General features: G+C 37.0%; 1 non-coding gene across 1 annotated transcript; it reads right to left on the bottom strand.

Annotated features, from left to right (window-relative positions):
• Window positions 1-22,052: 22,052 nt before the first annotated feature.
• Window positions 22,053-22,159, bottom strand: LOC122115109. Its single transcript, XR_006148712.1, has one exon. It is a non-coding gene; the product is annotated as a U6 spliceosomal RNA (small nuclear RNA).
• Between the last annotated feature and the right edge of the window lie 761 nt (window positions 22,160-22,920).

The following is a 22,920-nucleotide window of genomic DNA, read 5'->3' as shown; positions in this document are numbered from 1 at the left end:
CAACTGGTTTTTCCCCATCTCCTCCACAAGTTATACTGACATCAAATGTAGTGAAAGCAAGGGTTATACTGTGGGGGAGGGACATACAAAGCAACAAAGAGATAATCTTATAAATGTGTTAGAAACACATGCATGAAAGAAAAAAACATTAAAATACACATCTAAGGGTTCATTTTCCTGACATCACATTATCTGACCTTTTCCGCTTGACTCATACATATACTAGATATTACAAATAAGGGAAACCATGGGACCTACGTTTCTTTGGGCCTGGCTTACTTCACTTAATATAATTTTTTCCAAGTTTTTCCATTTCCTAACAAATGGGGCAATGTCATTCTTTCTGATGGAGGCATAGAATTCCATTGTGTATATATACCACATTTTCTTGATCCATTCATCTACTGAGGGGCATCTGGGTTGGTTCCATATCTTAGCTATGGTAAATAATGCTGCAATAAACATAGTTGTGCTGGTAGCTTTAGTGTGGTCTTGTTTGTAAACATTAGGGTAAATGCCCAAAAGTGGGATTGCTGGGTCATAGGGGAGCTCTATGTGGAGTCTTTTGAGGAACCTCCATACTGCTTTCCAAAGTGGTTGAACAAGTTTACATTCCCACCAACAATGAATTAAGGTTCCTTTCTGTCCACATCCCCTCCAGCATCTGTTGTTGTTAGAGTTCTTGATTTTTGCCGTTCTCACTGGAGTGAGGTGATATCTCAATGTTGTTTTGATTTGCATTTCTTTTATGGCTAGGGATGTTGAACATTTCTTCATGTGTCTATTGGCCATCCTTCTTTCTTCTTCAGAGAAGTTTCTCTTTAAGTCTTTCGCCCACTTATTTATTGGGCAGTTGTTTCTTTGAGGATTTGTTGTTGGGGGGTTTAATTTTTTGAGTTCCAAGTATATTTTAGATATGAGACCCTTGTCCGTTGTATGGCTAGTAAAGATCTTCTCCCAATCCGTGGGCTTTCTATTGATCTTGCTAGCTATGTCATTTGCCCTGCAGAAGCTCTGCAACTTTATGCAATCCCATTTGTCCAACCTTTCTTTGATTTGTTGTGTTTCCAGGTCTCTATTCAGAAAATTTCGGCCTGAGCCAAGGAGACCTAGGGTTTCTCCTATTCCATCCTGTAATGTTTTCAGAGTGTCTGCTTTGAGTTCAAGGTCTTTGATCCATTTGGAGTTGATTCTGGTGCAGGGTGATATATAAGGATCTAGCTTAAGTTTTCTACATGTAGTTAACCAATTTTGCCAGCACCATTTACTGAAGAGGTTGTCTGTCTTCCATTCTATTGTTTTAGCTCCCTTATCGAAGATTAGATGGCTATAGGTCTGTGGGTTCATTTCTGGGTTTTCAATTCTATTCCATTGGTCCTGAGGTCTGTTCTTATGCCAATACCAAGCTGTTTTGATTACTATGGCTTTATAGTAGAGTTTGAAGTTTGGTATTGATATTCCTCCAGCAGTGTTCTTTCCATTCAGGAGCGTTTTTGCTATTCGGGGTCTTTTATTGTTCCATATGAATTTTTGGATTGCCTCTTCTATTTCCTTGAAGAATGAGGGTGGAATTTTGATAGGTATTGCATTGAATTTGTAGATAGCCTTGGGAAGTATTGCCATTTTCACGATGTTAATCTTTCCAATCCAGGAGCATGGGAGGTTTTGCCATTTTTTAAGTTCTGTGTTGATTTCCTTTTTCAAGATTTTAAAGTTTTCATCATAGAGGTCCTTCACTTCTTTAGTTAAGTTAATTCCTAGGTATTTTATTTTTTGTGGGGCTATTACAAATGGAGTTGCTTTCCTAATTTCAGCCACACTTTTCTCATTGTTGGCATACAGAAAAGCCATTGATTTTGGGGGGTTAATTTTATAACCTGCTACTTTGCCGAAGTTTTGAATCAGCTTGAGTAATTTGGGAGTGGAGTCTATGGGATTCTTTAAATACAAGATCATGTCATCTGCAAAGAGGGAGAGTTTTATTTCTTCTTTCCCTATTTGGATCCCCTTTATGTCTGCATCTTGTCTTATTGGTGTAGCTAGGCATTCTAATACTAGATTGAAGAGAAGTGGAGAGAGTGGGCATCCTTGTCTTGTTCCTGAGTTAAGAGGAAATGGCTTTAGTTTTTCACCATTGAGTATAATGCTGGCTGTAGGTTTGTCATATACAGCCTTTATCGTATTGAGGAATGTTCCATGGATTCCTAATTTTTCCAAAACCTTCATCATAAAGGGGTGTTGGATCTTGTCGAATGCTTTTTCTGCATCTATTGAGATAACCATGTGGTTCTTATTCTTGCTCCTGTTGATGTGATGAATAATATTAATTGATTTGCGTATATTGAACCAGCTTTGCATCCCTGAAATGAATCCTGTTTGATCGTGGTGTATGATTTTTTGGATGAATTGTTGAAGTCGATTGGCCAAAATTTTGTTGAGAAGTTTTGCATCAATGTTCATCAAAGAAATGGGTCTATAGTTCTCTTTCTTTGATGAGTCCCTGCCTGGTTTTGGGATGAGGGTTATGATGGCTTCATAGAATGTGTTCGGTAGTGAGCTTTCTCTTTCAATTTCATTGAAGAGTTGGAGGAGTATTGGTGTGAGCTCTGCTTTGAAGGCCTTGTAAAATTCCGCTGTAAAACCATCTGGTCCTGGACTTTTCTTAGCTGGGAGGTCTCTTATTGCTGTTTCTATTTCAATGCTTGATATGGGCCTGTTAAGCTGGTTTAACTCATCTTGGTTTAGTTTTGGCATGTCAATATTTGCTAGGAAAAGGTCCATTTCTGTCAAGTTCTCAAACTTATTAGCATAAAGTTTTGAGAAGTATTCCCTTATAATGTTCTGAATCTTGCTTGTTTCCGTGGTGATGTTTCCTTTCTCATCTCTGAGTTTATTAATTTGGGTGTGTTCTCTTCTTTTTCTGATAAGATTTGCTAAGGGTCTGTCAATTTTGTTAAGTTTTTCGAAGAACCAACTCTTTGTTTTGTTGATTCTTTCTATAGTTTTTTTGGATTCTAATTCATTTAATTCTGATTTAATTTTGATTATTTCTTTCCGTCTACTGGATTGGGGTTTATCTTGCTGTTCTTTTTCAAGGAGGTTTAGATGTGTCATTAAATTGCTAGTTTCAGATTTCTCCAATTTGTTGATATGGGAGCTCAGAGCTATAAACTTGCCTCTGAGTACTGCCTTTGCTGTGTCCCAGAGGAGCTGGTAATTTGTGTGTTCATTTTTGTTGAATAGCATGAACATTTGAATTTCCTTTCTAATCTCTTCCATGACCCACTCTTGATTCAGCAGTGTGTTGTTCAGCCTCCATGTGATACTGGACTTTCTTTGGTGGCTTTTGGTGTTGAGTTCTAATTTTATTCCCTTGTGGTCAGAGAGAATGCAAGGTATAACTTCAATGTTTCTGAATTTAGACAAGTTTGCTTTGTGGCCTAAAATGTGGTCTATTTTAGAAAACGTTCCATGTGCTGCTGAGAAAAACGTGTATTCTGATGCTGCTGGGTGAAATGTTCGGTAGATGTCTGTTAAGTCTAGTTGATCTATGCAGCTGTTTAGATCTGCGGTTTCTCTGTTGAGTTTTTGCCGAGTTGATCTATCTAGTGGGGAGAGTGGTGTGTTAAAATCCCCAACAATTAATGTCTTTGGATCTATATGGGATTTGAGGGAAAGTAGTGTTTCTTTGATAAATTTGGGTGCTCCATTGTTTGGCGAATAGATATTTAGAATTGTAATATCCTCCTGAAGGAGAGATCCTTTAATTAGTATGTAGCGACCTTCTTTATCTCTTCTCACGAATTTTAATTTGAAGTCTATTTTATCTGATATTAAGATTGCAACTCCCGCCTGTTTATGGGGGCCGTTTGCTTGGTAGATTTTGTTCCAGCCTTTAACATTGAAAATGTGTTTGTTTTTACGGGCAAGATGTGACTCCTGCAGGCAGCAGATAGAAGGGTCTTGTTTTTTAATCCAACTAGACAGTCTATGTCGCTTAATTGGAGAGTTCAGTCCGTTAACATTAAGAGATAGGACTGAGAGGTATTTGGGAGTTCCTGCCATGTTATCCACCTTCTTGGGGGCTGCGAAAACTAGGTTCTTCCTATGGTTCTTGGATTCTCAGTTTGGGTGCAGTTTCTTGGCCTTTGTTGCGGTCTTGTTGGTTTTCTATGTGTAGGACATCTTTAAGAATCTTTTGTAGGGCTGGTTTGGTGGAGATGTATTGTTTCAATTTTTCTTTGCTATGGAAGGTTTTTATTTGGCCTTCAGTTATGAAGGAGAGTTTAGCTGGGTACAGTATTCTTGGTTGATAGTTGTTTGTTTTTAGGGCATGGCATACATCATTCCAGGCTCTTCTTGCTTTGATTGTCTCTGCTGAGAAATCTGAGGTGATTCTAATTGGTTTCCCTTTATAGGTGATTAACCTTTTCTCCTTGACAGCTTTAAGGATCTTTTCCTTGGTCTGAGTTGATCCTGTGTGGATTATAATGTGACGGTGGGATGTCCTATTCTGGTCTGGTCTATTTGGGGTTCTAAAAGCTTCTTGTATCTGAATAGGCCTATCTTTTTGTATGTTTGGGAAGTTCTCTGCTAGGATCCTGTTAAACAAATTTCCTAGACCATTAACTTCTGTTTCTAGGTGCTCCTCTACACCCATTATCCTTAGATTAGGCCTTCTGATGGTGTCTTCTAGGTGTTGAATAGATCTATCATACTTCTTGGACTTGTCTTGGATGGTTGTATGTTCTTTCTCTATAATATCTAGGCTGTCTTCAATCCCTGAGATTCGATCTTCTGCATGGTCTAACCTGCTGTCAAGACTCTCTACTTTGTTTTTTATCTCTTTTCCTTCTAATTGGTCAGCTTTGATGGCTTCAAGTTCTTTGTTGAAGCTCTGTTTTAGGTCTTGTATGAATTTCTTTACTTCCTTAATTTGGTGTTCAGTGTTTGTTCTCAAATCACTTAGTTGATTGGTTATGATTTCTTTGGACTCCCATTCCTTCTGTTGGGTTCCATTCAGCATTCCCTTTGTGGTCTCCCTGACTTCCTTCAGCTCTTTGTTAATGGATTCCATGAATGCCTTTACTGATCTTTGTGTGTTCTCTACCTGGTCTCTCAATTCCTGAATTACTCTTTGATTAGCTTCCTCCCGTTTGTGGGATTCCTGCAGTTCTCTTTCCTCCCGTTCCTGGGATTCCTGCAGTTCTCTTTGAGTGTTCTCAGCCTGCTCACGCCATTCCTCCCTTTCTCTTTGAGTATTCTCAAGTTGTTCACGCAAATCCTGTATCATTTTTTGAGTAGCTTCCTCACGCTTATGATATTCCTGCATAAACTTTTGGGATGCCTCCTCTCTCTCCCTATCACGCTCATACAGAGTCCTTTGTAAGTTGTCAAACTTCTCATTTATCATATTTGCCACCAGTGTTTGTAGAGCTATTTGGGAACTCTCCTCTGGATTGTTCATTATCTGATCTGACCCCTGATTATCAAGATTGGGAATTGAGATACCTGGATTTGCCATTTTTCTTGTGTTTTTTCGGCTTACTCTGCCCATTTGAGATGAAAATAGCACCAGTTTTGTGCTAGAACACTATCTTAAGGCAACCATCAACCAACGTTTGCATTTATACAGTCAATAGTCTACAGATACAATCTAGTTCAACAGATACATCTATTCAACATCAAACAACTATATGTTAATGGGCTTCGAACTGCAGAGAAGAATTTGGGAAACCAGAAATTTTTAGGGTTAGGGAGAGATGTGGGTAAAAATTAGGAATAGATTGGTGTGGGGAGGCACAGGGAGAGTTAACTATGTCCTAATCTCAATGCAGGAAATAGGTTGGGTAGGATGCAAGTAGAGAGGGAGAGAAAAAGAAGAAAGGTAAAGGGAAATGAAAAGAGACCAGAAAAAAAATTAGAAACGTAAAAATTAATATAGTTATGGAGATTGAAAGACCATCTATTTAGAGAGGAATGTGAATATAATGAGAAAACAGGAGGGAGATAGAGGAGATGTGAAAAACTTAAAAAATGCTTAAAATATTATATAGGTATAAAGAGGTAGTACTGCTATTAAGGAATTTAAGTCTCAGAGGTTTTGGATTGAGTAATAAATTTGTGGATTAAGTGTGTACACAATGGGGGATAGGGTCTACTAGTTAACTATGGGTTTATCAGGATGTGCAGGACAAGAGTTAAGGCACATACAGAAGAACAAAAGAAAGGAAAAGGTGAAAAGGATAAGAAAGGGAGAAAAAAAAAGATCAGAAGTTCAGTAGAGCTAGACAAAAAACAAAAAGATAATTAAGAAAGAAAGAAATAAAAAGAGAGAAGACAAGAAAAGAAAGGAAAACGTACATTCACGTATTCCTAAAATAAAAATTATAAGAGGAAAAAAAAGTTACTGGAAAACAATTATTTTTTCAAAAAAGGCAAAAATTAAAGATTAATAAAAGTTTTAGAAAAGGAAAAAAAAATTTTATATATATAAGGTACCAAAAAAAAAAAAAAAAAGAAAAAAGAAAAGAAGAAAAAAAAAAGTTCTTTGATTTTTTTTTTTTTTTTTTTTTTTTTGATTTTTTTTTTGGGAGGGGTGGGAAGAATCCTGTATCTCCCTTTTGTCTGTTACCAGCCTCTTGTTGGAGTCTCTGGTCAGCTTGAGGTCCTGTGGCTTGATTGGTTTCTTAAGTCAGTTTGTTCGAACAGGCAGAAAAATGCTCTGCTTTACCCAAGATTTTGAGATCCCCCTCCCAGGTTAGTTTAATGGGAGGGTGATCTGCTTTGAGAATCACAAAAGAGGGGTGATGAGGCTAGGTTCTGGTAGAGTTGAGGCCTTTCAACAAACAGTAGCTTTTCCCTGGGGCTATTTTGTGAAAAATTCACAGAGCCCACCCTGGAGCCATTCTCAGGGTTTCTGTTTTTCAATTGATTGTGGAGGCTGCTAGAGGGAGGGGCAGCCTCTGGCTCTGGTTACCCCGTGAGGAAAGCCACTCCAATGGCTGGTGCCTGAGCTGGGTGACTTTTCCCTGGATGGAGCTGAGTCTGGCAGGTCACTTCGCCGTTAAGTTCTTGTGACCTGTTAAATGACTCGTTTTATTCCAAGGCCTGAGTTGGAGCTAGCAGCTCCTCTGAGCTTTGTCGGTATCCAAGATGGAGATCACCGGTGCTGGGGGGGGAGGGGTGGCCTTCCCTCCTCTGCTCCCTGAGAAGGAGTGAGGAAGTGGGGCTACTCACGCCGAGTCTTGGATCCTGGGTCGTCTCTGGTCTGCAAAGTGCAGGATGAAGTTGTCCGCTTCTTGTCGGTTCTTGCTGGTGTTGAGTAGAATCCTCTCGCCCTCTGCGTCTGGCTCCTTCGTCCCGGACTCTCTGTGTGAGCGCTCAGGTATGGCCGCGGCTGCGGTAGCCGCTGCGACCCTGCCGCCGCCGCCGCCGCGGCTGCTGGCAGGCGGTCAGATGTGTCTCCTTGTCTTGGCTTCCCCTCTCTTGTCTAACTCTCTGTCCTGTGATGGCACACTTGGTGTGATTCTCTGGCTTAGGACTGTTCACTGGAACTCTAAAACTGCTTTCTATGCGAGAGCTTGTTCAGATTCCAGCTTCTCCTCCGCCATCTTCCCGGAACTCCGATAGGTTCAATTTTTAAATTTTATTTTACTTCAAAAAATACTGTGAGTGGTTACAGTTACATGAGTAAGATACATTCCTTGTTGAATATTGTTACCCACTCCATTTTTGTTCTCATTTCTCTTCCCACTCTCCACACCTCCTCCCCACCCCATAGTTGTAAAGTTCATTTCTGTTGCAATGGGTCACTCTTGTACTTCTTTCATCACTTTATTTATTCTCCTTCCATCTCCAAATCAGATAAATGTGTATATAAGATGGAAGGTATCAAAATCAACACAGAGTTTGCTAGGGATAAACCAATAGAAAAAACAAGTGAAATAAAATAAAATCTAGATACTCTACCGACATCAAGGTTGATATCTGAAAAAAAAAAAAAAAAGATTTGTTGTTTCCATGTCTTCGAGTTCATTTCAATTAGCATCATTTTGTAAGGTCAAATGTATATAAATCTGGAGCCAGAAATCCCACTCATGGGCACTTGTAGAAATGATCTCAAGATAAAACACACTAAATCTACAACTATATTTTTTGCAGCATTATTATTGTAGCTAAGATATGGAACCAATCAAGATGCCCCTCAATAGATGAATGGATCAAGAAAATGTGGTAATGTTATTCTTCTATCAGAATGAATGATAGAATGATAGTTCCTTTCTTAAGAAAATGGAAAGACTTGGAAAACAATCATATTATGTGAAGGAAGCCAGACTCAAAGAAAAATAGGTTCCAAAGTTTGCCTCATTTTTATTAATTAATATATGCTTAGGATAGTCCTGACAGACAGGTTAACTTTTTAAACTCTTAATATTCCCTTTTTTTCTCTCGTTCTTCTTCTTTCATGCCATTTGTGTGTGTGTGTGTGTGTGTGTGTGTGTGTGTGTGTGTGTGTGTGTGTGTGTGTACGCAGACAGTAATGAAACTTGACTCGGAGCCTCAAAACTCTTGCTTGGTTTCTTCATTCATGACTGACTGAGTCTGTACTATTTAAACCAAGGTTTCAATCTGTCTTTGATTGAACAATTGAACATAAATATCTCATGGATTGCTACCTCAGCCATCTGTGAATCATGATCTTCCAAGCTCAGCCTCGTGACTATCTAGGAATAGGGATGAGGCACTGGCATCCAGCTTTATTAACAAGTGCTTTTTGCTTTGATTTGTTTTTGTTTTTTGTTGTTTTGTGCATCCAAAATCTGTATGGAAAACAAATCACTTATAACCATGAATATTCACATAAAATGGGTGTTGTTTAAATATTATTTTATTAATGTTATCCTTTTACATACACATTATATGATTTGATTTTTTGAACTCTATTGTTGCAAAAGGTCAAGTCACATATATAATTTGAATCTTCTTTTCTTAGTTTTACAGTGTGTTAGGTGTTTCAAAACAGAATTTACCAAGGTTTAACTCTGCACTACTGAAGCAGCACCTTTATGATTATTCAATGTCCTGTAAATCATAAGTTCCTCACTCCTTGTGGCATCATATGAGCACAGGTATTTTCCTATAATACCTCCACATAGTTTAGACATCAATGCCATGCACTCTTCTGCCAAATATGCAAGGACATCCTTTGTAAATCTCCTTGCATTTTCACTGTTCTTCTCTCTACTCTCCCATGCTAAGTCCTGTGATGATCATGTTGATTTTCTCCCCTGTTACATTCATCATTGCATCTTGGCAAATACTATTATGCACTACTGTAATTCTGTCCATTCTCCTTGTGCTTCATCTTGTACCCCTCTCACCGCAGAGGGTCAGAGATTGGGGATATTTTCTTCACTCTTTAGCTCAAATATCAATCTTTACTTTCTAGCAATACATTCATTGAATTCTTTCTGTAAAGTCTAATGTCTTGAAAATGATTACTGCATTTTCATGGCTTTGCTATTTGGCATTAGGGAAGAACATAGGTCAGTAACTATAACTTAGGTAAAAGAAGATTGCAATCATGCCTCCATATATGTTGTTAATTGGATAAGTTTTACTTCAAGGTCTACCTGCCTGCTTCCTTTTCACTGTTTATTTTTCAATGTAGCCTTTTTCTTCTGGAAAGTATTTATCGGCCTAGTGAAGATCCTACTGTAATTAGTCATTAATTTTATGCCAACATCATTTCACAGAAACTTCTGAGTTTCTTCAGGGTCTGTATAGTAATGCTTCACATTCTTAGATATGTTTTTAACATCGATGCATCTGATGATAAAGACACATTGCTTAAGCAACCATTTTGATGATTGAAAAGAAACGATGCTGCAATCTCACTATATCGCAATTTTCTGGTTTTAAATTCTTTCAGATTAGAATTGATGCTGGAGAACGAACATTCTGTGTGCAATTTTATATTTTCCTAATTATTTTTAGTATACTTTTCAATATTGTATAAAGTTAAAACATTACTACTTACTTAGTTTTAGGATTTCTAAAATGGTTAGAATAAAAGATCTATTCATTCACAATTTTAAGACAATATTGTCCATTATGACCAAGTGAGATAATTTAAACTTTTTATTTGTGGTCCTTAATGGTGGTGCTGGGGAATCAAGTTCTTGGTTCATGTGTCTTAGTCTACTATGTGCCTCTGAGCCTGATTTGACCTATGGTTTTATTTTCAATCAACTGGAATAAAGCAACATTTCCCTAGGAAGGAATTAAAACTTGGTTACTTTCTCCAGTATCTCTCACACACATAAAAATAATATAATTCTACACTGAAAGAAAATGGTGTTCTTATATTTTATTTATTAGTAGTAACTTTTTATTTTTTGTAGCCCCACTCTTCACTAAGTCTTGCCCATTTGCTATCCCTCCTTCCCATAAAACTTGACTAGATCAACTGGAAACCCACTTCTAGTAAGCCTTATCCTTAAAAAGCTCAACATTAACTAACCTACCCCATGGAAGCCCTGCTAAAAACTTTCAAAGGCCTGACTGAAACCAGACTCCTTCCTGAGACCCCTCCTCTGCTTTAGGGAAATCCCTCTTCTACTCCACCCCTTCCTGGAATCCCTGCTCTGCACCACCAGAAACCAGGCCACATCAATATCTCCTTCTATGTCCCACCTTGCTGCAATAGAACCCCGCCTACACCAGGCTCCTCCCTCAAATCCCCACCTCATCCACCAGATGAAGTCCGCCCCTAACTATTCTAGTCCCTCATAGTCGCATTGCTCCCATATCCTAGTACTTCCAAACTCCTCCCTTCCCTTTTATACCCCACCCCCAACCAGCCTTCTCACTCCAGCGCCCCCCACCCGGTTTCATCAGATACTCAGCCTATAACTAGCCTACTTGTAAGAGACCTAATCCCTCAGACACAGACCTGAACCTACCTCTTCCCACAAAGCCCATCATGCTATACCAAAAACCCTTCAGCTCCCTATAACTGCCCTTGAAGCCTTGCCTTGCTTGGCCAGAAGCTTCTCACACAGCCCATTTCCTGCCTTGAAAGTACAAAATGTCATGTCAAAAACGAGCTTTACAATGTCCCTGTGGGGCAGGGGGGCAGGGAAGGATTGGGTGGGGGAGAGAGGAGGGCTGGGAAGGGAGGTGAAGGGTAAACAAAGGAGGAGGATGCAATGCTTGGTAAGAAATGTATGCATTATCCTGCCTATGTAATTGTAACCCCTCTGTACAATATGTTCTCAAATAAAATAAAATTAAATTAAAAAAAAAAGACAGCCCTGCTCCACCACAAGCCTCTCTACCTCCCACATCTACTCTCTCAATGCCCTGCCTTGCTCTCCAGATAATCCTGCCCCCTATTGGCTCCTCCCTTAGTTACACATCTTACTCCACCAGATACACTGCCCAAAATTATCCTACACCATTGTAGCTCTTCCACTCTTTCTCAAAGCCCCTCCTCCAACTAGCCCCATGGCTCCAAACCCTGCCCTGCTCCTGAAAAACCCCACTAGAAAACCCCCACCACACTATGCCATTTCTGGACCCCCACATTGCTCCACTGGAAACCACTGCACCAGTTGACCTCCCTCTGAAAGGCTCACTAGACTCAACTGTAAATCCCAGTCCCTCCATAGTCCCCTTTGGAAGGTTGTTTTGCCCTGCTGGAAATCCTGTCCATAATTCATGTCCTGCCTTACAACACTGAAATACCCATCCAATCTTACTCTTCTTTACGAAGTGGTGACTGGCTACACCAGAAACCCCGTCCTACCTAGTCTAGTGCACTGGATCTTATCACTGCTCTCACAAAGCCCTGGTCCTTAATAACGCCTCCATACATTGTGACTACATCCTGCTCTGCTGGAAACCCCACCTCCACCCTAAAACACTTTCCCAAAGGCCTGCCATTCTCCATGAGAAACCCCGCCCCTTGCTAACCTATGTCTTCTGAGTACCACCCTGCCCTCTCAAAGCCACACCCTGAAAAGCCACTCCCTCATAGCTCCGCATTCCTGCTCCAGAATCCCCACTTTCTGTCAACCTCTTGCCTCCATTCCCTGCCCTGCCTTATGGGAAACCTCACCCTACATATCCCACAAGGGCTCACAGTGTTCTACCAAATCCCCTGGTCTAAGTAACCTCCTCCTTTGTAGCCTCATTCTTCCTTCTCAAAGCCCCGCCCCAAACAGCCTCCTCCCCAGTGACCCAACCTACTTCCAATGAAAACCTGTCTACCTGCCAGCGTCCGTCTTAAGTCCCACCTACTCCACAAGAGACCCCTCCCCTAACAAGTCTAGTCCTTCCTGTTCCCTCCCTGATGTCTCAAAGCCCTACACACACTGGCCTTCACCCTCAAAGCCCTGTCCTGTTCCACCATACAGGCTGTGCCAATACCAACTCCTCCCTTAAACCAGACAGAGCTCCACCAGAAACCCAATATCACCTCACCCATGAAGGTCTCATCTAGTAATTTTTATAACAAATGTGATTTTGAACATATCTGGGGAAATAAAAGTTCCTGCCTCCAGCTGGGCTCAGTAAGAGAAGGATTTGTGCCTGTTTTTGATTTTTCAGCTAGTCCTGACAATGCAAAAATTCAAGAACTCAAGCAAATAATATGGACTAGAAGTATGGCAACAGTGGTTGAACTTCTTGGTGCTATACAACAAAAGTCCTGTCTAGCAAGCAGAGAACTCCTGGATAGAACCCTAGTAATACTCCTCTCTTCCACCAAAAAGCCTAAATAAGTTTGTCCTATTTAAACATCTAATTTCAAGGCCACTGACAGACCAGAGATGGTGACATTTCTTTAAAATCAGGTATTCAAAAGAGACAAAGTTATTTAGGCTTGAAAGAATTGAAAAGAAAGGAAAATGCATGTGATTTTTGTTAGCTCCATAATTCTTGAAAACATAAAATGCATATATCCATGTATGTATGTATATACATGTATGTAAATATATGTGCAAGTAGTTCATCTCTTTTCTGTGTAGCAAATGGTACAAATGAATCTGCACAATCACTACTCAAAGGCATGAATATACAAAGAGAAGGAGCAAAGAACTTGTATTCAGAAATCTATGGTTAGACAATAACCCTGAAAATCTTTTACATCAGTTTGCATTTGCCAGGTACAGGGACAGTAAGGAGACAATGTGATATCAGGCAGAAGAAATAAGAGAAATGAGAGATGAGAGATACAAATGGTACAATATTCTTTCTGATGGGTAAGTAGAATTTCCAATTTGTGTGTGTGTGTGTGTGTGTGTGTATTACATTTTCTTCATTCATTTCTCACTTGAAGGGTATCTGGGCTGATTCAGTAAGCATTGTTGTGCTGAAACTTTAACTATATCCTGGTTTGTAAACTTTCAGGTAAATGCCTAGGAGTAGAGTTGATGGAAAATATGGAAGTGGGTAGTCAAAAGAGAGGTAAAGGGAGAAAAGATAGAATGAAGAAGAGGAATTGGAGGAACAGTAGAGAGGAATCCAGTAAATTTCCTACAAAATTAAGAAAAGTGAAGAAAGAGTTTCATAGAGGTGGGATGGATGAGAATGTTGAAAGGGTTGGCATTGATCAAAGTATACTGTACGCATTAACTGCTTTATTTAATGATAACTCAAAATAATGATTAAAAATCATGTCCCTAAAATGTTATGTAATTAGAGGCAAAGCATGAGAATGTGCACAGATCATCTTAGTGTCTATAAATCTTTTTTCTTTAGGATGAGTTTTAGAACAACAGTAATGATGCCTATCATCTGAAGAAAATTTAATGATTTCCAGCTATTTAACATAATCATTTTAGTTGATATGCTTCAAGTGGCATTGGCTACCTCGTGACCAACGCTCTCAGATATTGAATTCAAGACTTGATCTTGAACATAAGTAAAAACAATCAATAAAAATCAAGCACTTTCCCCGGCACTAGTAGCTCATGCCTTTAATTCTAACTTTAATCAGAAGTCAGAGATCTGGGGATCTCAGTTCAGTATCAGCTTGGATAGGAAAGTCTGTGCGATTCTGGTCTCCAATTCACTGCCAAAGAAAGCTGGAAGTGGATTCGTGGCTCGTAGCCTACAGAATAAAGCTCAAGAACAGAACCCAAGCCTTGAGTTAAAGCCTTAGAATAGTTCATATATATACACAAATGAAGTAAGTCTCTCAAGTTCTCAACCTTCAATTTCCCTAATCTTAACTCTAATCTTGGTCAAAACCCTAAGAGTTACCTTGATGATAATAGTAACCCAATCCTAAAATTAATGGAAATTATTCCAGTTTAGATACATCCTTACAGATACCCATTGTCTTTGAAATGATTTGCAATTTGCTCAAATTCCTACAGATTTCCTAACCTGGACTCTGAAATCTATCTTGTTCCCTATTAGGAATCATTAACCTCAAATTCTCATATCATGAAAAATACCATAGTTTCCATTGATCTTAATTTTTACTGAACTCCTGTATATCCAAAAAGAAGCTGCGGGTTTACTTAAAATCTACTCTCCTTCCAAACCCTAATGATATATCTAAACCTTACTAGAAACCTAACTCTAAATTTAACCCTATTGAACCCTGAATAGGAAAATTAGGGAAACTCTGTAGTTTTTGTTAAATTTCGCACTTACTTTACTTGAAAGTGTTAGTAGAAACTCAGTTTTACCTTAAAGCTTACCGTTCCCTAACCCTAAGCCTAAACGGAATTAGGAAAGTAAACCCAAACCTAGAACTAATGGCCTTTGGAGTCTAAAAGCCACACAAATACATTTGTTTTTATTCATCCTAACTTCAACTCATCTTTCTAAAAATAGTTTGTAGTTTCACTGATTATCTTGTCTTTATTGTAACCCTAACCCTAACTGGAATATTGATGTTAACCCTCACCCAAATCATACTCTAATCGTAATATTATTAGCAGTTTTCCATTTCACATTCATCCTAATTCTAACTCTACTTGTTATTCTAAGATTTACTTTCACTTTGACCCTAAATTTTCCATTTCCCTAATGTTTACAGTAAGCCTAGCTGGAATTAAAAACCTAACTTTCACCTTAATGATAAACCAATTCTAATGCTTAAGAAAAATACTCTAGTTTTTAATCATTCTAATGAATATTCCAGTTTTCACTCTGGAAATGAGTTTCAGTTTGCCCTAATTCACGCAAATTTTCTGACTCTACCTCGAAAGTTATGTTGTTCCCTAACATGAGCCATTATATTACTTGTCTTCAAATTCTCTTACCAGGAAAATACTGTAGTTTCCATTGATTCTACCTTTTCCTGAACCACTGTATCTGAAAACAGTTTCAGATTTTCTTACCATCTAGTCCATTACTTAACGCTAACTCTCAACATAAACCTGACTGGAAAACTCTCATTAATCACAAGAATGATCACTGAGGAATAAATATAATGATAATGTTCTAGTTACTATTCAGCCTCACATATTTGCTTTTACTTGTTAGTGAACACAATTTTATACTAAAAGCTTTCTTATTCATAACAGTAAATATAATCAAAAAAAAATACTGACCCTAATCTTAATCCAAATTATATGACAATACTAACACACAAGTACACTAGTTTTCATTCATCCTTCCAAAAATAGGTTACAATTTTTCCAATATCTTAGTCATTTTCTAACCCTAAACTTAATCTTTCTTAACTGGAACATTGAGAATAACCATCAGCCTAATTGTAAGTAGATTCTAATATTAAAAGCAATACTTTAGTTTACATTCATTCTAATTCTTATCAGGCTTATATTAAAATTTAACTTCAATTGGACCCTCATTTATTTTCTCCTTCACTCCATGGCTGGAATCCTAACCATAACCTTGACACTAATCATATCCCAATTCTAAAATGTATGAAAAATGCTCGTTTTGTGCAAGCCTAACTGAAATTCCACTGGTTATTCTTGAAATAAATTGCAGGTTTTTGGTAAACCCTACGGATTTTTTCACTCTTAACTTTGAATGTATTTTGTTTCATAACAGGAATCATTATATCCATTGATCTCAAATCCTGATATTAAGAAATACATTGTACGTCCATTATCCCAGCTTTTCCTGAATTCCTGGAATCTGAAAAATAGGTTCACCTTTACTTAATATTTAACATTTCTTTTTTTTTCTTTTTGTCGGTCATGGGGCTTGCACTCTGGGCCAGGGCATGATTCCTGAGTTCTTTAGCTCAAGGTCTGCGTTCAACCAATTGAGCCATAGCAACGCTTTTGTGTTTTATGGTGGTTAATTTCAGATAAAAGTCTCATGGATTTTCCTGCCTCGGCTACCTTTGAGCTGCGGTCCTCAGAAAACAGCTTCCTGAGTGGCTAGGATAATAGGTGCGAGCCACTAGTTTAACCCATTTCTCTATCCTCAACACCGGTTAACCAGAAACCTAATCCAAATCACATTCGGAATTTAACACCAAATGGTTAATGTAAGGAAAATTGTTTAGATTCTATTCAATCGCACATTTTTTTGGCTTCTACTTCTAATTGGAAAACTAAAATTTACCTTAAAGCTTATCCTTCCCTAACCCTAACTGGAACAAAAAAGTATCTCACACTTTAAACCAAATTATATCTGAACGTTTGAAGTAACAGAGACTGGTTTTCAATCATTCTTGCTATTCATTCTTCTTAAAATATGTGGCAGTTTTACACAATGTCTTACATGTTTTCCTCATCCTAACCCCGCTCTAACTGGCACACCTTGCCTAATCCTAAACCTACATATAACGGAATCATCGTGTTAATAGCAAGCCACTTTTTTCATATTTATCCTAACTCTTGCTCAGCGTGTAGGTCTAAATTTTACTTGCATTTTGAACATAAATTTTTAAATGTTTTTCTATTTCCTGTCAGGTTTTATTTTTTATTATTTTTTAAAAATTTTATTTTGTTGCAAAGATGCTTTAAAGAGGGATTAGTTACATGTATAAGGTAAGGATTACGTTTCTTGTTGAGCACTGTAACCCACTTCTTTCTTGTTCTCCCACTACCCCATCCCTCCCCAATTCCTTTTCTCCTCCCTCCCCTTGGTGTAAACTTCATTTTCAACATAGTGTCTTGTGAGTATCATTGTTGCAATAGGTCATCATTTGATGAACCTAAATTTTCTATTTCTCTAATCCTAATTCTAATTCTGTCTGGGATCCTAACCTTAGCCATAATAATAATAATAGCTCAATTCAAAAGTTAACAAAAGATATTCAGGTTTTTGTTAATCCTATTAATTCACTGTACATCTTGAATTAACTTGCAGTTTAGCTTAAATCTTCCAAGTTAGTTTATATGTGCATATATGAAGATGTAATTTTATGTGAATAACAGAAGATCTTTGGAGGAAAGAGTAATGAGAAGGAAATAGAGGGAGTATAATCAAATATGTTAAATATATTATGGAATTGTCACTTCTGACAATTAATATCCATTAACAAAATAACTAAAAATTAATAAAGAACACTGCCTTCTAGTGTTCTTTAAGAAAGCCATGATCGGTCTTCTGAAAAAATAAACTCGTGTTAGATAAACATTTTTTATGCATAATTTATATTTTTGTCCAATTATTTAACTTAATGAATAAAAATTTATCGAATAAGGTTCCATGACAAAACAATATAAAACAGTTACTAAGCAATTGTTTCAGAAAAAGTTATTTTCATGAGTTTTAGGAAACAATGCTATTTCCCTACAAAGCAATGAATTAGTTTTACTAATCTATATTTGTAGTAAGTTTAGAGAACTTAATTGGCATGAAAAACAACTAACTCTACATCTTATTTCTTGAATGAGTGATATTTTAAACATTTTTTTTATTCAAATAAATACTTAGGTTTATATTTCAAAATAAGTGCAATTTTATCTCATTTCAGAACTAGTATTTACCCTGCAATTAAATGTACTAGCATATTCAGGTATTTAAAAGCTAAATTTTTTATGTTTTATATGTAGCTCTACATATTCAGAATGACATGATTTTTTATTCATAAATGTCTAACCTCAGGGCTGGGAAGGTGGCTCAGTGGTAGAGCGCTTGCCTTGCATGCATGAGGCCCTGGGTTCGATTCCTCAGCACCACATAAGCAAAAAGAAAGAAAAAAAAAAGCTGGAAGTGGTGCTGTGGCTCAAGTGGTAGAGCACTAGCCCTGAGCTGAAGAGCTGAGGGATAGCGCCCAGGCCCAGAGTTCAGGCCCCACGACCAGACCACCCCCCAAAAAAAAAAAATGTCTAACCTCAGATTTTTCTTTATCAGTATAAATTGTCTCATGAGGTTGTAGTGAAAGCTCCAGTAACCAGAGTGGTCAAAACCATTTCCAGAGTTCTAAATTTTAAATCAAATCATTTTTAAGCTTTGATAATATCATTTATTGTCTCTTCAGAGCAGTTAAGCTAAAACAAATACTACTTTTTAAACATTTCACTCATATTGTAAAGAATATTAACATAGATCAAAAAGAGACTATTTCAGACTCACCATATTTGGTGATCTTAGTGGGAAGAATGTAGAGAGTAGAAGTTCCTTATACTCAATAAGTAGTTTTGGTTAAATTAAATCATATATCTGGATTTCCAATTTGGAGGTTAATGAAATGGAAACAGGAAAATAATAAAAAAAACTTTGGGATCAACAGAAAAAGATATTTGTGCAGGTACCACAATTGCTTTATTAGTTTGTAGTTGAACACTGGACTTCGATTTATATCTTGGCTGTTGTTGTGAATAATGTGAATAACAATGAACTACAGATATATTTATGAGTTACCCAGAGAGAAATAATCACGCGATTGGTGGGTCAGATGATATTTCAACTTTGGATGTCTTTAGAAAACTGCATACTACTTTCTACAATGAGAACACTAACCTGTATTTTGACCAAGAGTGTAGAAAATTTCCTTTTCTCCACAGTGTCGCCAGCCAACATTATTACCTTTTGAGTTTATTTAAATGGCAGGTTTTTACCGTGTGCAGTACCCAAGACTGGCCTTAGACTCAAATCCTTTTACTCCATCCTCCAATCAGGTGGAATTACAAGCCTTTACCACCACACCTGGTTCCTTGGGTATTTTTGATGAGAGTTATAATAGTTAAGAAGTAATATCATAATAATTTTGAATTGCATTTCTCTAATGACTTCTGCTCACAAAGCATTAAGCCAGCATAGAAGTTGTATTAAATACAAATTTGTAAATCCACAGGCGATTTTCAGGGCTTTTTGGAAAACATGTCTATTCAGAACTTTTGTCCATTTTTAATCAAGTTTCTTGTTAATCTGATCTTTAATCTCTCTATAGAAAATCAATAATTAATTCATAGTAGTAGAAAGGAAAAAGATTAAGCAGCTCCAAACATTTTTTAATTTTTATTAACATATTTTTTAAATCATTTTCTGTTCACGCTTGAGACTATATAACTCAATGTAGTTAGACCTTTTACAAGGCTATATATATTTTATTTATTTTTCTTTGATTGTTCTTTCTGAAGGCTACATGGCTAATTTCACTTGGTTTCTTTCAGTCTCATGTTCTTCAGATTTCAAACTGAAGAATAAATGGAAGGAAGCAAACAAAAAATATAGTTCCCCTCATCTGACGATGCCTCTACAAGAATGAGGAAAGTGTTCATCCTTCTAAGGACCTATTATAGACTATCAAAAAGACATTTTATTCTTCTAGGTCTTCCTTATCTTTGCGATGTAACTTAAATGATGTAAAACACAACATACTTCCATGTTTTATCAGTTTTGCACATTTTCATATGGATTTCACCTCAGTCTACAACATTCCCTCATCGTTCTGTCCCTGATATTTTTACACTATCATGACATAAGATAACCAGTTTGATTTACAGCATAAGAAGTTATACACCTGGCTTCCTTGGACGCAGAGCATGGTCAGTAGATATTAATTCTGGTTGCTCACACTACGTGTAATGGTTTCTGTACTACTTATCACATTCTTTTTAGTATTTTAAAAAGAATGGTGGCTAAACTCAAAGATCATTCATAGGTTTATGTTAAGTGTTTCACAAGTTTTATTCTCTTAATACTTAAGATAACATTTGCTATAATGCTAATGTTATTACCATTGTAGTGTTGGGAAAAATTGTAGTTAAAGACAGTAAGTGCATGGCCCAAAGACACACACAGTGAGGAAGGAAATGAGTCAAAGTTTCCAAAAGTCTTTCAGCAATACCAAAAAGGTGGGTAAAATCTCTCCATTCTTTATACTCTCAATTCAATATTCATATTGCCCAAGAAATAAGAGCGTAGCAAATATTGCCCATGGTGATTGTTTTCTGTCACATTTTGTCTTCAACACAGACTGCGTTGGTGACATTGGGTTATCATGCACAGAGCTGAGCTTATAAATTGATGTCCGAAGACAGCCAAATTTCTTCTGTCCCTCAGTTCCAATTTCTTTTTTAAAAAGTACTAAAACTTTTAAATATCATCACTTTCTATCTTTTAACAATCCCCAAACAAATTAAATTATCATAAAATCACTCCAAAAGGCTTTCAAATTAGGAGATGAAAAAACAGGCTCCCTTGAAGTAAATTTTCTTTTATTTTAAAAATTATTCTAAAAGCCTTGTTCTGGCTGGTCACACCTATAATCCTATCTACTCTGAATATTTGCTCAGGAGACTGAGATCTGTGGATAACACTTGGGAGCCAATCAGGGCCAAAAAAAACACGTCATGAAATTATTTTTCAAAAAGTTTAATGAATTAGCAAAGAGCCAGGAATTGAGATGTAGCTTATATCGTAGCTAGATAGTAAAAGCCTAGCAAGACCTTGAAGACCTGATTTTAAACTCTCAGCAGGCCAATATACATGCATGGCGTGTGTTTACACGCACGCATGTGTTTGATTGTGCGGTGCCGCACTCACACACACACACACACACACACACACACACACACACACACACATTTATTCAAATTACCTTCATATCAGTGTTCTGCATTAATTTCTTTGTTAACGATATTATATGGGTAAAATAGAGGAAATAAACTCTTCCATCTCAGAGCATTTTATGTTTTTTATTGTAATAATACTGTGCAGAGGGGTCACATTTACATGAACAAGGAAACTAGTATATTTCCTAACAATCATTGTTAACTCCTCCTTTGTATTTCCCCTACCATCCCTTCCCTCCCACCTCCACAAGTACACTCCCTCACCCTTCCTTCCTACGCCTAAATTGTAAAGTTCATTTTTCAACATAGTGTCTTGTGCATCTCATTGTTACAATGGGTCAACCTGTATCCCTATTTGAGCATTTTTTCCCTTCCCCTCCCCAAATTAGAGAAGCATACATACAAGATGTAAGTGCACCAACTTCAAATACAGAGAAAACAGGGGTTATAGCATGGGGAGAAACATACAAAGAAACAAAAAATAATGACATCGCACATTATAAGTACGTTAGAAACAATAGCAAGAAACAAAAAAATCCACTTGTGTCCCTATCTTGGGGTTCAATTTCTTTAACATCATCTTATCTGGATATATGCACATATCTTTTGAACTTTTCAGCTTATCCAAGACATATTTTCGTTATTGAAAATAAGGGAAATCATGGGACCTATATTTATTTGGACTTGACTTACTTTACAAAATAATTTTTTTTCCAAGTCTTTCCATTTCCTATCAAATTGGGAGATGTCATTCTTTCTGATGGAGACATAGAATTCCATTGTGTATATATACCACATTTTCTTGATCCATTCATCTAATGGGGCATCTGGGTTGATTCAATATCTTAGCTATCGTAAATAATGTTGCAATAACCATAGTTGTGCTGGTAGTTTTAGTATGGTCTTGTTTATGATCATTTGGGTAAATCCCCAGAAGTGGGATTACTGTGTCATAGAGGAGTTTATGTGGAGTCTTTTGAGGAAACTCCATACTACTTTCCAAAGTAGTTGAACAAGTTTACACTCCCACCAAGAATGCAATACGGTTCCCTTGTGGCCACATACCTTTCAGCATCTGTTGTAAAAAATATGGAACGCTCCACGAATTTTTATGTCATCCTTGCGCCTGGGGTGTGCTAATCTTCTCTGTATTGTTCCAATGTTAGTGTATGTGATGCTAAATTGAGCATAAAACATTTTTTATATATAAAGTATAATTTTTATTGATTTTATTAAACTAGACAATTCAACAAAAAGTAAGTTCAAAAGAATTGTTGTGAAATTTTAAAATCATGTATTTCTTACATAAGCACACATTTAAGAATAAAATCAAGATAGACATGCCAAAAACAAAATAATTCTGGATATTTATTGTTCAAGAGATGTGTAGGAGGAGAAATTCAATTATTCTATACAAGGCACCTGTCAAAATGAACACTGCAGAAAGTGTTAAGTTTTGTTAAAAGTTTTAATGTTTTAAATATGCTTACTTTGGGGATTTTGCTTATATATGCCAAAAAATAGGACTATTTGGCAAGTATAAAACTTTTCTATAAAGTATTTAAGATTTATGGTAGCAGACATTAAGCATTAAGTATGTACATTTCAAAGTTTATGGAAACTTTATTAATGAGGACTTGCAAAGTCTTTGTGTAAAAAGCAGAGTGAAGAGTTAAGACTTTAACTACACAGTTTCTGTTAAAACTTTAGGGATTCCTTACTTTATTTATTAGCAAAGAATAAATGATGATATAAGCCATAATGTACACATATATGTTACTATTCACACACATACATATACACATGTATACATGCACACATGGAGAAAGACACATAATTACAGCAAACATAAGTTTCACCAGTTATTGAATATGCCTAAACGGAATACTTGGAACAATATGTGTTGAAGATGTATTTGTCTCTAAGAGTTCTTTTACCACTCCTCTTATCT

This window comes from Dipodomys spectabilis, unplaced genomic scaffold (assembly GCF_019054845.1).
Source record: "Dipodomys spectabilis isolate Male_0828 unplaced genomic scaffold, ASM1905484v1 ptg000116l, whole genome shotgun sequence".
NCBI classification, from domain to species: domain Eukaryota; kingdom Metazoa; phylum Chordata; class Mammalia; order Rodentia; family Heteromyidae; genus Dipodomys; species Dipodomys spectabilis.
Note: the sequence above shows the minus strand (reverse complement) of the source record. Positions and strands in the feature narration are given on the sequence as shown.